Genomic DNA, 13,869 nt, shown 5'->3' on the forward strand with positions numbered 1-13,869 from the left:
TTCTTTGATATAGTTCATGTTATAGACACATCGACATTGACTCTAAAGAATGGAATATCTGATGTTCTCTCTCATTATTGCCTTGATATTCAAAATATCCGTGGATAAGGATATGATGGTGCTAGTAACATGCATGGTGAATGGAAAGGATTGCAAGCATTATTTCTTAATGATTGTCCTTGTGCATACTATATTCATTGTTTTGCTCATCGATTACAATTAGCATTAGTTGTTGCATCTAGCGTGGTGGATTCTGTTCATGTGTTCTTCACAAATTTGAATTTTATTATCAATGTGGCCAGTGCTTCATGTAAACGTCACGATCTACTACAAGCTATTCATGCAACACAAATTGCACATATGCAAGCTATTGGTGAGCTTGAAACTGGAAAATGGGCTAACCAAATTGCACTTTGAAACAAGCTGGTGATTCTCGTTGGGGTTCTCATTTTAATTCTATTTGTAGCATAATAAGGATGTTTGATGCTACTTGTACAGTGTTTGAGGATGTTCAAAGAGAAGGAGGTACTTACTATCAATGAGGAGATGCTAAGGCTGCTTATGAAATGCTTACATCCTTCAAGTTTATATTTATTCTACATTTAATGAAGGAACTCATGGGCATTACTGATGTTCTTTGTCAAGTTTTGCAGCAAAAATCTTTAGACATTTTGAATGCTATTCATTCACTTTCTATTACGAAAAAACTTACCCAAAAGTTGAGAGATGATCGTTGGGATAATTTGCTTGAGAACATTGTCTCTTTCTGCAAGAAATCTGAAATTGCCATTCCAGATTTGAGTGCTCATTATATTGAAGGTTGAGGTCGTAATCAAAAGAATCACATTACATTGAAGCATCATTATCATTTTGACATATTCAATACTGTTATCGACTTTCAATTGCAAGAGCTTCATAGTAGGTTTGGTGAAAAGGCGATGAAACTTTTGACACTTAGCTCTACTTTGAATCCAAAAGATGCTTATAAATCCTTCAAAATTGATGATATATGTATCCTTGCGGAGAAGTATTATCCTCTTGATTTTTCTGAGTAGGAGAAAATTAATTTGGGATATCAGTTGAGGTATTTTGAATTTGATGTCCTTACTGATCCGACATTACAAAATTTGTCTTCTATTACAAAATTATGCCAAGGATTGGCAAAGATAGAAAAATCAAAGACATACTATCTTATTGATAGATTGATTCGTCTTATTTTGACTATTTCAGTGTCTACAGCAATTACCGAACGAGCATTTTCAACAATGAAAATTGTTAAAACATGACTACGCAACAAAATGGAGGATGATTTTCTTGCAGATAGTTTAGTTCTTTATATTGAAAGGGAAATTGCTGAGAGTTTCGACTTAGATTCGATACTTGATGATTTTGTACTTCTAAAAGACCGTAAAGTGCAGTTTTAGACACTTTTTTGTATTTCTATCTTTTTTATGTAGTGCCGACATGTTATATTTCTAATATATTAATTTGAGCACATATTTATGAACTTTTATAGATATTTTTTTTGTGATGCATATATTGTGTGAATTACCAAATTTTTAGTGTGAAAAAAAATTTTAGGACGCGAAATTTTTTTTTTATGGCCCCTACATTCTGAAACGTCTGGCTCCGCCACTGGCCACCCTCAGCATAAACAACCACCTCCAGGAATCTTCCTGCCTTGTTACCACCCCCATGAACCATCAAAGCCTTCTCACCATCCTCATGGTAAGCTTTGGTGATGACATCCTTCACAGATAAATGACTCACCTCCTCCGTCGTATCCACCAACCAGGAAGCACAAGGATGACTCACAAAGATGATCCCTACAAACCTTTTCCTCTTTTCCTCTTGGCGAAACTCGGGACACCCTTCCTTCACCGAAAGGCAAAAGGTTTAGCTTCAATAGAGAAGTGACTTTCCATGACAAACAAGCCGGCCCCTAGCGCGCGGCCCCTACACGCGCCACACAAGGTTTTTGCTTCAATAGAGAAGTGACTTTCCATGACAAACAAGTCGGCCCCTAGCGTGCAGCGCCTACACGCGCCACATGCTTAAGCTGCGGAGGAAGAGAAAAACAGAGAACGGATAATTTTTTTATTTTTTTTTATTTTTTTATAAGTAATAAGTATATTATCAAAAGCGTAGAGGAGCGCAACTCATACATGTATACAAGAAGTATATAGGGAAACCCCTATTGATTAGAAAAAGATTTACAAAGCTCTAAAAAATCAAAAAATGTGAACTCATGCGAGTTCGACCAAGTCTCACTCCAAGAGAACAAAGTATGTAGCGCCAACTTCCTCAACTCAATCATGCCACTCTCCTTATCCTCAAAGCTGCATACATTCTGTTCTCGCCATAAACACCACATCACACATAATGGGACAAGCCTCCATATACGCAAAGCATGCCTCTTACCCAATTGACCCCTCCAACTTTCCAATATATCACTTACCTTTCGCGGTATAACCCAACTCACTCCAAAGAGTTGTAAGAATACATTCCATACCTCAATTGCAACCTTACAATGTAAGAGTAGATGGTCAATGAACTCTCCACAGTGTTTACACATGTAACACCAGTTCATCACCATAACATTCATTTTCCGTAGGTTGTCCAGAGAACGGAGAATTTATTGTAATTAGAACATCTATATCAAACACTAACAACAACTAAGAGTCAATTTAACAAGCAATTGGGGAAGCTTAGTTCATTAGTCACAGCAGCCCGAGCCCTACAATGTCTTTCTACCAGTTTGGTCAAAACTTTAATTAGACACTACTTTACCTCACCCGTAAGCATACATCCCGCAACATATTACTGTAGAAGGACAACATGAGTATTCTTCAAAAGAACCTGAGCAGGCAATTATTGGTGTCCTCCAGAAATAATTAGAAGCATGCAGCTTTTTGTATAAAACAACCAAAAAAAAAAAAAAAAAACTCACCAGAATAGTAATTAAATCAATTAGAGAGAGTAAACTAACCTTCTTAATTTGTGTGTTCAAGCTCAGCATCATCCTCGAGGAAAAAGCTTAGATATTTAATTGGTATATTGTTGTGCAAAATACCCACCTAAATTAATAGGCAAATAATTGTACGTTTTACTCGTAAGTGCACAAAATCAAACGATAGTATAGTGCAGCAAGTACGAGATCAATCCCACGAGATTTTATTTTAGAATTGAAAAAAATATCAAATTGTCACTAAATTGATATTGTGAAAAAGAAATAAAAAGATATAAAAATAAATGAAAAGATAAAGGTAAGGCTTTGATATCCACCACTAATCATGCTCAAATAATATAACAATATGCCAATGATTCAATCATATTATGAATACTTAATGTTTGTCAACCTAAGGGTATGAGTGTCTACTCTTTAAGCTATTAATTTCTCTAAGCAACGAATTAGGCATGGGTGTCTACTCTAATTTTTTTCTTTCTTAAAGGATTTAACATAGGTGTCTTCTAAGTTGTTCTTTAAGAAAGCATAAATCTATGGAAATCAACAAACACATGAGGCCTAGGGCATGGGTGTCTACTCTCGGTTCCTCATGTTCATTAACCCAAGAACCCGGTGTGGATTTCTTTTGTTACTCTTGTTAAACCCAGGACTCGATCATCCAAATTAATTTAATTAACTAGTCCATACCACATGCATATGTTGGTCAGACAAACACATATGAGGAATTCAAGAAAACATGAATTAATCAAGTTAAGCAACGCAATATGATTATCACAAAGGTGCCAATATTGAAATATTAAATAAACATAATTAGGACTTCAATCTAGCCCTCCTAAAGAGTTAGTTACATATAATGAAAGTAAAACTAAAAAGAAAAGGGAAAGAAAGAACCGAAAACTGCTCATAGAAGTAGCCTCCAAATTCCTCCCCCAAAGTTGTGTCTATTTCAGGATCCTTATTCTCAAGGTTTAGAGGTCTATTTATAGGGCTTTAGAAGTCCTTGTTACACTAGTAAACCTAAAAAATTTGTAGGGTTTTAGTCCCTGCGATCGATCGCACTACCAGGAACTCCATATTTTCTCAATTTCTCTCTTTGGTCCCAAATCTTCCAGATTTACTTCCTTCTCTTCCCAAAGCCTACAAAAGCATGAAAAACACATAAAATAACTAAAATAGCACAAACTAACAAAACTAAGGAATTAACAAATATAAGTTAAGGGCTAAAATATGAATATTTTGGCACTTATCATATATCAACTTGAATAATGGCCAAAAGAAATAAATATTCCTCTTGGATATTAAAAGGTATACACACTCACAAAGAATCCCAACATCAGAAATAAATTCAGCATTGGCACGTAAACTATCAAGCAAGTGCACTAAAAGATTTACAGATTCATCATGTATTTCTTAGCCTTGGTAACTTGCGAGAGTTATATCACCGATTTTTGAGGATAAAACTATTCAAAAATTTAATGAAGAAAAAGAATTGATTAATTTAGGTAAAATAAATGATAACACTTCCCAAATTTTTTTTATATTTTTTATGTCAGAGAATCTCCTTCATATATGTTAGCACAAGAGATGAAAAATAAATGAAGTACCTCAAGATTTGCTCAAGTTGGCGGTGTTTCTCTATCGAATCTTGGCCCCTAGAGAATGCATATATGTTTATCTGTAGATATGGACACATGTTAGTATAAAGAAAATGGATTCATACAGAAAACGAACAAATGACATATGTGCAGATCAATTAATATCTTTTCTTTTTTAGTTGTTTGGCTAAATAATAAAACTTTATTAGAAGGAGAATCCTCATGTACACTGGATTTACACAAGATTCACCAAAGAATCACAACCTAACATTCAATAGATCAATAAATCGAGGGGGGAGGTTGCCAAAAGCAGCCATCTAACCTTAAAAGATGGCAGAAAAAAGAACGAAAAAAACTTTAGTCAATCCTAGAAAGTACCAACAGTAAATATCCAATTATTCCCACATGAGACAAATGCCCAGCATTCCACATAAAACTACTTGTGTGTCACCCAAACATTCCTTTCCAAATAGAGAACACTTCAATGAAATGGTCTAACGGTCACCAAATAATGCAAGAAATATTAACCAAAATCCTCAAAACAAAACAATGTAGCAAAAAATGACCAGATGACTCTCCACTCAATTTGCATACTTACAATCCTATTACCTCATAATTAACTTTCCTAGGCATTTAAGCCCACATTGAATTGAGAGCTTATTTGTGCATACTAATCTGTTTAAAATCAAATAGCTTAAGCAGTGTAAGCCTCCAGGGATTTTTAAAGTTGCAAAAAATAAATATGCATACCACAACTAAGTGGTGATCAAGTTAGACTAACAGTAATACCTGTTTGCACCTAAAAGGATGAAGCTGAATTTTGATTTATGGACTTGTACAACATGCTAGGAAACTAGGAAAATAACTGCACAGACAAGCATAGAAAATGATGTAAATGGATTAATGTGGTACACTACAAGTATTATTTATCTAAATATGGTTTCTACAAAAGAAGAAACTCTCTCTCTCTCTCTCACACACACAAACACACACAAGCCATTTTCAATAATTTTCCTCCTAGAAACTTTATCACGTTCAAGAATAGATATAAATGTTTAACAATGAATGAAATATGTAGTAAAAGATAAAATGCCTTTATTCTTTACTTAGAAAAAGGCAAAAAAAAAAGAAAAAACCCCCCAACTTTCCACGGGAAATATTTAAAAAAAATGCCTTCAAATCTTGAAAAGGTAAGAGGTATTTTTAAAGCATGCTAACTCAATAAGCAAATAGCATAACCCCAATTTATTTTATAATTGTAATGAAACGAGACTGAAGAAATTGAAATTGGAAAGAAAACTATGAAATGGAGGAATGGAGCTACAGATTCTGCATTGCTCCTACCACCTCATTCATTCATTTAATAGAAGGGAAAAATACAAGAATATGTTGTACTATGACATCTATAGAATGACGCCTCACTAGGACACCTAGCCTTCTTCTAGAAGGTTTACATACCACTCCTCATACTGTTAGGAAATTAGACATTATTCCACAAATATTTACGATAAAGTTTGTATGAACGGTTTAGACACAAGATGGAGGCTATTATATTATTCAACTTATACAACTTATGTTAACCTAATACAAGCATCCTATTATATAAGACTAAACTACCCCCAAAACCCTAATGACTGATAAATGCCAAAATATTCATATTTTTAGCCCTTAACTTACATGTATTAATCCTTTAGTTTGGTTAATTTATGTCATTTTACTTCCTTTTTGTATTTTCTTTGTTTTATAGGTTTTTGGAAGAAAAGAAAGCGTTTCTGGAAAAATTCTAAGTTTAAAAGGCAAATTGGGAAGACCTAGAAGATATGGTTAAGCTTAACCAATCATGGTTAAGTTTAATCCAATAAAGGAAAGGAGCAAATTGGAATTTCTCAAATAATAGTTAAAATCGGATTGGAGGCAAAAATTGGATTCTGCATACCGCTCGGTATTTTGACCATAACTTTTAGCTCAAATATTCGATTGAGGTGATTCAAGCGGAATTGGAAATATAACTCAAAATTCTACAAATCATTGTGAAATAATATTTTCCCAATTCGGAGCACCGCAAGGCCAAAATCGCCCCGTAAGATAGGACCGCAATTCTGGGCGAATCCTATTCCGATTTGGACTTGGGTTTTCTTTATCCTAATTGGACTTGGACTTAAATCTCCAAAATTCCTAGGATTACTAGGGCTTCTAGGACTCTCCTAAGCTCTATAAATAGACCTCTAAGCCTCACAATTAAAATCATCCTTGGAAGAGGCACAACTTGGGGAGAGAAATTTGGAGGCTACTTCTAGGAGCGGTTTTCGATTCTTTATTTTCCTTTTCTTTATAGTTTTATTTTCATTATGTGTAACTAACTCTTTAGGAGGGCTAGATTGAAGCCCTAATTATGCTTATTTAATATTTCAATATTGGTGCCTTTGTAATGATCTTGTTGTGCTATTTAACTTGATTAATACCTGCTTGCATGAATTCCTCATATGTGTGTGCCTGATCAACATATGTATGTGGTATGGACTAGTTAGTTAATTCAATTTGGATGGCCAAGTCTTGGGTTTAACATTAGTAACAAAAGAATCCACACCGCGATTCTTGGGTTAATCAACATAGGGAGCCGGGAGTATATGCCATGCCCTAGGCCTCATGTGTTTGTCGATTTCCATAGAACATATGCTTTTCTAAGGAACAACTTAGTATACATCATGCTAAATCCCTTAGAAAAGAAAAGAGTTTAGGGAAATCTATAGCTTAAGGAGTATATGCCATGCCCTTAGGTTGACAAACATTAGATATGCATAACATGATCAAAGCATTGATATATTGTTATATTATCTAAGTATGATTAGTGGTGGATATCAAAGCCCTACCTTTAGCTTTTCATTTATCTTTATATCTTTTTCGCAATATTAATTTAGTGACAAAATAATATTTCTTTCCAATTCTAAATAAAATCACAATCCTCGTGGGATCGACTTCGTACTTACTGCACTATACTATTGTTTTGATCTTGTGCACTTGCGAGTTAAAACGTACTAAATATTATCTATTAATTTAGGTAGTATTTGGCACAACAATGACTCAAGCCCTAATGACTCAAACCCTAACTCTTCTAACAATTTATATATTCACTTTAACACTCACCCTCAACCTGGAGCATATATATCATATAAGCCTAGGCTGAAACAAGTAAATTCTAATCAGCTACAGGAAAAAGACTTTGTGAACACATTAGCAAGTTGATCCCCATATCTCACAAAAGGTGCAGAAATATCTCGACTCAATATTTTATCCCAAATGAAATGACAATCAACTTCAATGTGTTGTTCTCTCATGGAACACCGAACTAGTAGCAATGTGCACAGTAGCCTGATTATCCCAATATAGAGGAATGTAGGAACTCGAAATCCAATGTGTCTGCTTGAATTTCAATTGCATTTTATCCACCAAAAAGCATCCCAACATGAAGTTCTAGATGCTTCCATGAATTAACTCACCACACAAACTGCATAAGAGATATCTACGCTTGTGATGGTAAGATAATTCATGAAATTCTCTCTCGTTCCATCGGCGCTTGAGGAGTATTGACGGAGCGTGTGTTAGTTTTTCAGTGCTTAGGTAGTGTAGGTTTGGTGTTCATCGAGTTTTGATCAGAGAGATGGGTTATCTGGGGTATTTCTATGTGGAAACCAAAGCATTTGAGATTCGCTCCAATGTTCACGGAGGTGTCCAACTGGCGGAGAAGAGTCAGGGTAAAACTCGAGAAGTGATCATGGCATGGCCAACCATTTTCTGGTTGGTTAGCGCCTGGGATTACTTGACTAACAGCGAGATAGTCCAAGAAAATTGGAGGATGTTTCGTTTTGGCTGCTTCTCGTATGTGATGCAGAGAAGAAAGAATTCTCATGGAAATTATTTGGAGTTGTTTGAATATGGTGGCAAGGGACGAAGGAGTTTTGTGATAATTCCGAAGGGGTATGAGGGGAAGGGGTGGAAAGCATGCTGGTTGTAATTGTAAAGGCTGGAGTTTCACTATGAAAAGAATAGAGAAGGGGTGGAAAATGAGGATGCATCGGAAGGGAAGAAGCAAATAGGACAGAAGAGTGGGGTGAACAAAGAGACAACATAGGCGGGACTCCAAGACCGGTGATCATATGCAGAGGCGATGGTCGGTGAAAAGGTCAAGATCGGCAATTTCGGAATTCAGCCAGCCGGCGAGGGGAATTCAAAATTGCATAAGGAATGTGCGCAATCCATGGAGATTACAGCCGGGAATCACATTATGCCACAAAAGGAAATTTTGGCGCTTCACAATCAAGCAGACCTGTGATCAAGCACACACGGGTTGCGATCGATCGCATCCGTGCGCAGGAGACACATCAAAGCTGCGGCTAGAATGCTAATATTTCCATATTAGGGTTTTCCAACTCCCAATTGTAATAGGTTTTGAAACCCTACGAAATTCCTCAGTCTACTAGTTTGTCAAGGACTTTTAAAGCCTATAAATAGACCCTTAAGCCTCTAGAGTAGGTATGCTTTGTAAGGAGAAGAATATGAGCTCTTCAAGTTCAAATTTCGGGTTTATTCTTTTCCTTTCTTTTATTTTATTTTATGAAGATGTTTAACATCAACTTTATGTGTAATTAATTTAATTAGTAGGGCTAGATTGAAGCCCTAGGTATTTTTTGTTAATATTCAATATTGGCGCCTTTGTGATGATCTTGTTATGATATCTAACTTGATTAATACCTAGTTTCATGAATTCCTCATATATGTGTGTGCCTGATCAACATGTGCATGTGGTATGGACTAGTTAGTTAAATCAATTTGGATGACCGAGTCCTGGGTTTAACATAAGTAACAAAAGTAATCCACACCGGGTTCTTGGGTTAATCAACATGAGGAACCGAGAGTATACACCCATGCTCTAGGCCTCATGTGTTTGTCGATTTCCACATAATATATGCTTTCCTGGAGAACAACTTAGTATACACCATGCTAAATCCTTTAGGGAAGAAAATAGTTAGAGTATACACCCATGTCTAACTTGTTGCTTAGGAAAATCTATAGCTTAAGGAGTATACACACATACCCTTAGGTTGACAAACATTAGATAGACATAACTTGATCAAAATATTGGCATATTGATATATTAGCTTAATATAATTAGTGGTGGATATCAAAGTCCTACCTTTTTATCATTATCAATTTAAATCAAATCTCTTGTTTTATTTTACTTTGGGAATTGATTTTAGACAAGATTTAGCAGTCCTTGTGGAAATGACCCCGTATTTGCACACTATACTACTATGTTGACCTCGTGCACTTGCGGGTAAAATATCCAATTATTTGCCTATTAATTTAGGTAGGTAATTGTGGAACAACACCGACGATGAGATAACATACCATATCGGCGATGCAGAGGGTATGGGTCAGCTCGTGGATCAGGAATCGCTAGCTACAAACACTGCCAGTGATATTGTTGGAGATTCATTAGGGACTGAGAAGGAAGCAGGATGCACAGAAAATGCCGATGAAGTGGTTCTAATTGTCAAGCAACCTATAGAGCAAAGCGAAATTGAGAGTGAGGAGGAAATGGGGGAAGAGAGGGAGGTAGAGAAGAATCTAGGCGATGAAGATGGGATTTATGCACTGGTAGAGAGGGCTGATAAAGTAGATGAGATGGGGGGACTGAAATGTTAGACATTCAACCATTGGCCATTATGGGGACAAGAGAAACTCATTCAGTATCTTTAGATTGGGTGTTAGAGAGGGTTTTAGAGTTTTGTCAGGATTTGGGATTAATATGTGATGGGCATGAGGAGTATTTATTGGCGTTGTTTACTGCAATAGAGGCCAATAGACATAATAGGAGAGGGGTAGTGGTCAATAGAGGAGTGACATATCGGGGAATAGGGGTAATCGTGAATTAAAGCGATTGGAATGCACGGTGAACTATGATGTGAAGGGATCATCTAAAGTGAGTGGAAAGGGAGGGCTGGTAAGTATTGTTAATGAAGCCAAAAATAATTTCATGGAATGTGAGAGGTATGAATGAGCCTAAGAAAAGAATGAAGAATAGGAGGAGGTTACGAGAGTGGAAGGCGGGTGTTGTATGTTTGCAAGAGACAAAAATGGAGGTCATTAATAGTGAGGTGATTCGGAGTGTCTGGGGATGTACGTATGTTGATTGGATATACTTGGGATCTACGGGTGCATTCGAAGGTATTTTATTAATGTGGGATAGGTGAGTGGTAGAGAAGATTGAGGAATGTGTAGGGAGATTTGTAGTAGCTTGTGTTTTCAGAAGTGTTATAGGAAATTGTCAGTGGGCTTTTGCTAAGGTTTATGGTCTTAATGATGACGGTGTTAAAAGTATTCTATGAGATGAACTGGGTGGTTTAATGAATGTATGGGAAAGACTGTGGTGTGTGTAGGGGGATTTTAATGTAGTTCGACACTCTGGTGAACGGTTACGGGCTTCCAGACATACACAAGCAATAATTGATTTTGCAGATTTTATTTTTGAGCAGGGGCTTATAGATCTTCCAATGGTAGGGGGCGGATCACATGGTCTAATCGGCGTGCAAGGTCCAGGCTTGATAGATTCTTGATCTCTACAGATTGGGTGGATTATTTTCCAGAGGTATGTCAGAAGAGGCTGCCTAGGGTACTATCGGACGATTTTCTAGTGATGTTGGAGTGTGGAACGGGAAGAAGGGGTCGAATACCTTTTCAGTTTGAGAACATGTGGTTACAAGCGGAGGGTTTTGTGGAGCAGGTGAAGAGATGGTGGGACTCTTATTACTTTGAAGGTAATGCGAGTTATGTGACGGATCGAAAATTGAAAGCTCTGAAAGGTGATCTCAAAAAATGGAATGTGGAGGTGTTTGGAGACATAGGAAAACACAAAAAAGGAGTTGGAGGAGGAATTGGGTGAGTTGGATCGTATTGTGCAAAGTAGAGAGTTAAAGGAGGAGGAGATATTTAAGCGCGATGAGTGTTCTCAAAACCTTGAGAGGACTCTATTTCAAGAAGAGGTGAGTTGGAGGCAGAAATCTAGGCCATTGTGGTTGAAAGAGGGAGATCGAAATACAAAGTTTTTCCATAGGTTGGCCAACTTGCATAGGCAAAATAACTTGGTTACTGCAATGATGGTGGATGGGAACAGGACCCAGGATCCAGCAGTTATACAAGATCATATAGTGCACTTTTATAAAACACTGTATTTTGAACAGTATCAGGGGAGACCAACCAGGGTTTTAGCTCCAATGATGGAAAATATTAATTCCATTGATGAAGGGGGAGAAAGTATGGATGGAGCGAGCGTTTGTGGAAGAAGAAGTTTGGGAGGTGGTGAGGAAGTTGAAGGGCGACAAACCACCCGGACCTGATGGCTTTTCTATGGCATTTTTTCAGAATTGTTGGTAGGTGGTCAAGAAGGACATGATGGTGGTTTTTAAGGAATTTCATGAGAGCGCAAAATTTGAGAGTTTTAATGCTACATTTGTGGCGCTCATTCCAAAGAAAGCTGGAGCAGTGGAGATCAAGGATTTTCGCCCTATTAGTCTTGTAAGTGGGGTGTATAAAATAATTTCAAAGGTTTTGGCTAGTCGTTTGAACTTAGTGTTGGGGAAGCTTGTGTCACACACACAAAATGCATTTGTACCAAGTAGGCAAATTTTGGACTCTATCTTAATGGTAAATGAATGTGTGGATAGCCAGATTTGTTCTGAGGAGCCTGGTCTTATTTGCAAGTTGGATTTGGAGAAGGCTTATGATCATGTCAATTGGGATTTTTTATTATACATGTTAGAGAGATGCTGTTTTGGGGAAAGGTGGAGAGGTTGGATTCATCACTATGTCCCCACGATACGTTTTTCTGTGCTCATTAATGGAACACCTGCAGATTCCTTTAATAGTATTCAAGAAGTGAGGCAAGGGGATCATTTGTCCCCCTTATTATTTGTGGTGGTGATGGAGGCGTTTAGTAGAATGATGAATGTAGCGTTGGAGAAAGAGCTCTTGTCTGGATTTTTGGTGGGTTCGCGGCATCTTAAGGTAATGGAAATGTCACATTTATTATTCGCAGATGACACACTTATTTTTTGTGAACTAAAGGTGGAACAACTTCGTAATTTGATGTGTTTGCTGCTGTGTTTTGAAGCGGTTTCGGGGTTTAAAATAAACTTGGCAAAGTCGGTGATTGTTCCTATAGGTGAGGTGGGAGATGTGGAAGGTTTGTCAAGTATACTTGGGTGTGGAGTGGAATTGATGCCGTTGACGTATTTGGGGTTACCTTTGGGTGCTCTTTATAAGGATCCATCTATATGGAATAAGGTCATTGAGAAGATGGAGACTAAGTTGGCAGGGTTGAAGCAAATGTATTTATCTAAGGGTGGTAGACTGACTTTGATTAAAAGTATGCTTTCTAATATACCCACGTACTATCTTTCTTTGTTTCAAATCCCAATGAGAGTGGCAAAGTGTATAGAAAAAATACAAAGGTATTTCTTGTGTGTAAGATGAATTCAATTTTCATTTGGTAAACTGGTCCAAGGTTTGCATGACTACGAAGGCGGGGGGATTAGGGGTAAGGAATTTGATTCAATTCAATCATGCGTTGTTAGGCAAATGGTTTTGGAGGTTTGCCAATTAGAGAGAGGCTTGGTGGAGGAGATTAGTGGAGGTGAAATATGGTATGATGAGGGGTGGCTGGTGTTCCAAGGAGGTAGGGGGACCTTATGGGGTGGGAGTATGGAAATGTATTTGAATGGGGTAGGATAATTTTAAACAGCATGTGCGTTTTGAGGTTGGAAATGGTTCTCGAGTATTATTTTGGTAGGATATGTGGTGTGGGGAATTACCATTGAAGACTGTGTTTCCCGCTTTGTTTAATATAGCATGTACAAAGGAGGCATGGGAGGAGCAGAATATGGATACAGTAAATGGTGCTATTCATTGGAATGTGATGTTTATTCGACCTTTTCATGATTGGGAACTGGAAGAGGTTTCATGATTTTTCGAATTTCTGTATTCCTAACAGGTTAGGCATGGTGGGGTGGATAAAATTTGTTGGATTCCTTCGAATAAGAAAGATTTTTGAAGTGAAGTCATACTATAAGGTGAAGGTTAATTCGGAACCGGTGGATGGCCCTTGGAAGATTATTTGGAAGAGTAAAGCTCCCCCAAGAGTGGCTTTTTCGTGTGGACAGCATTGTTGGGGAAAATACTAATGATGGACAACTTACGTAAAGTCTCAATCAAATCATTCGATGCATTCGTTGGATGAAACATAATGAATAT

This window comes from Corylus avellana, chromosome ca8 (assembly GCF_901000735.1).
Source record: "Corylus avellana chromosome ca8, CavTom2PMs-1.0".
Classification (NCBI taxonomy): Eukaryota; Viridiplantae; Streptophyta; class Magnoliopsida; order Fagales; family Betulaceae; genus Corylus; species Corylus avellana.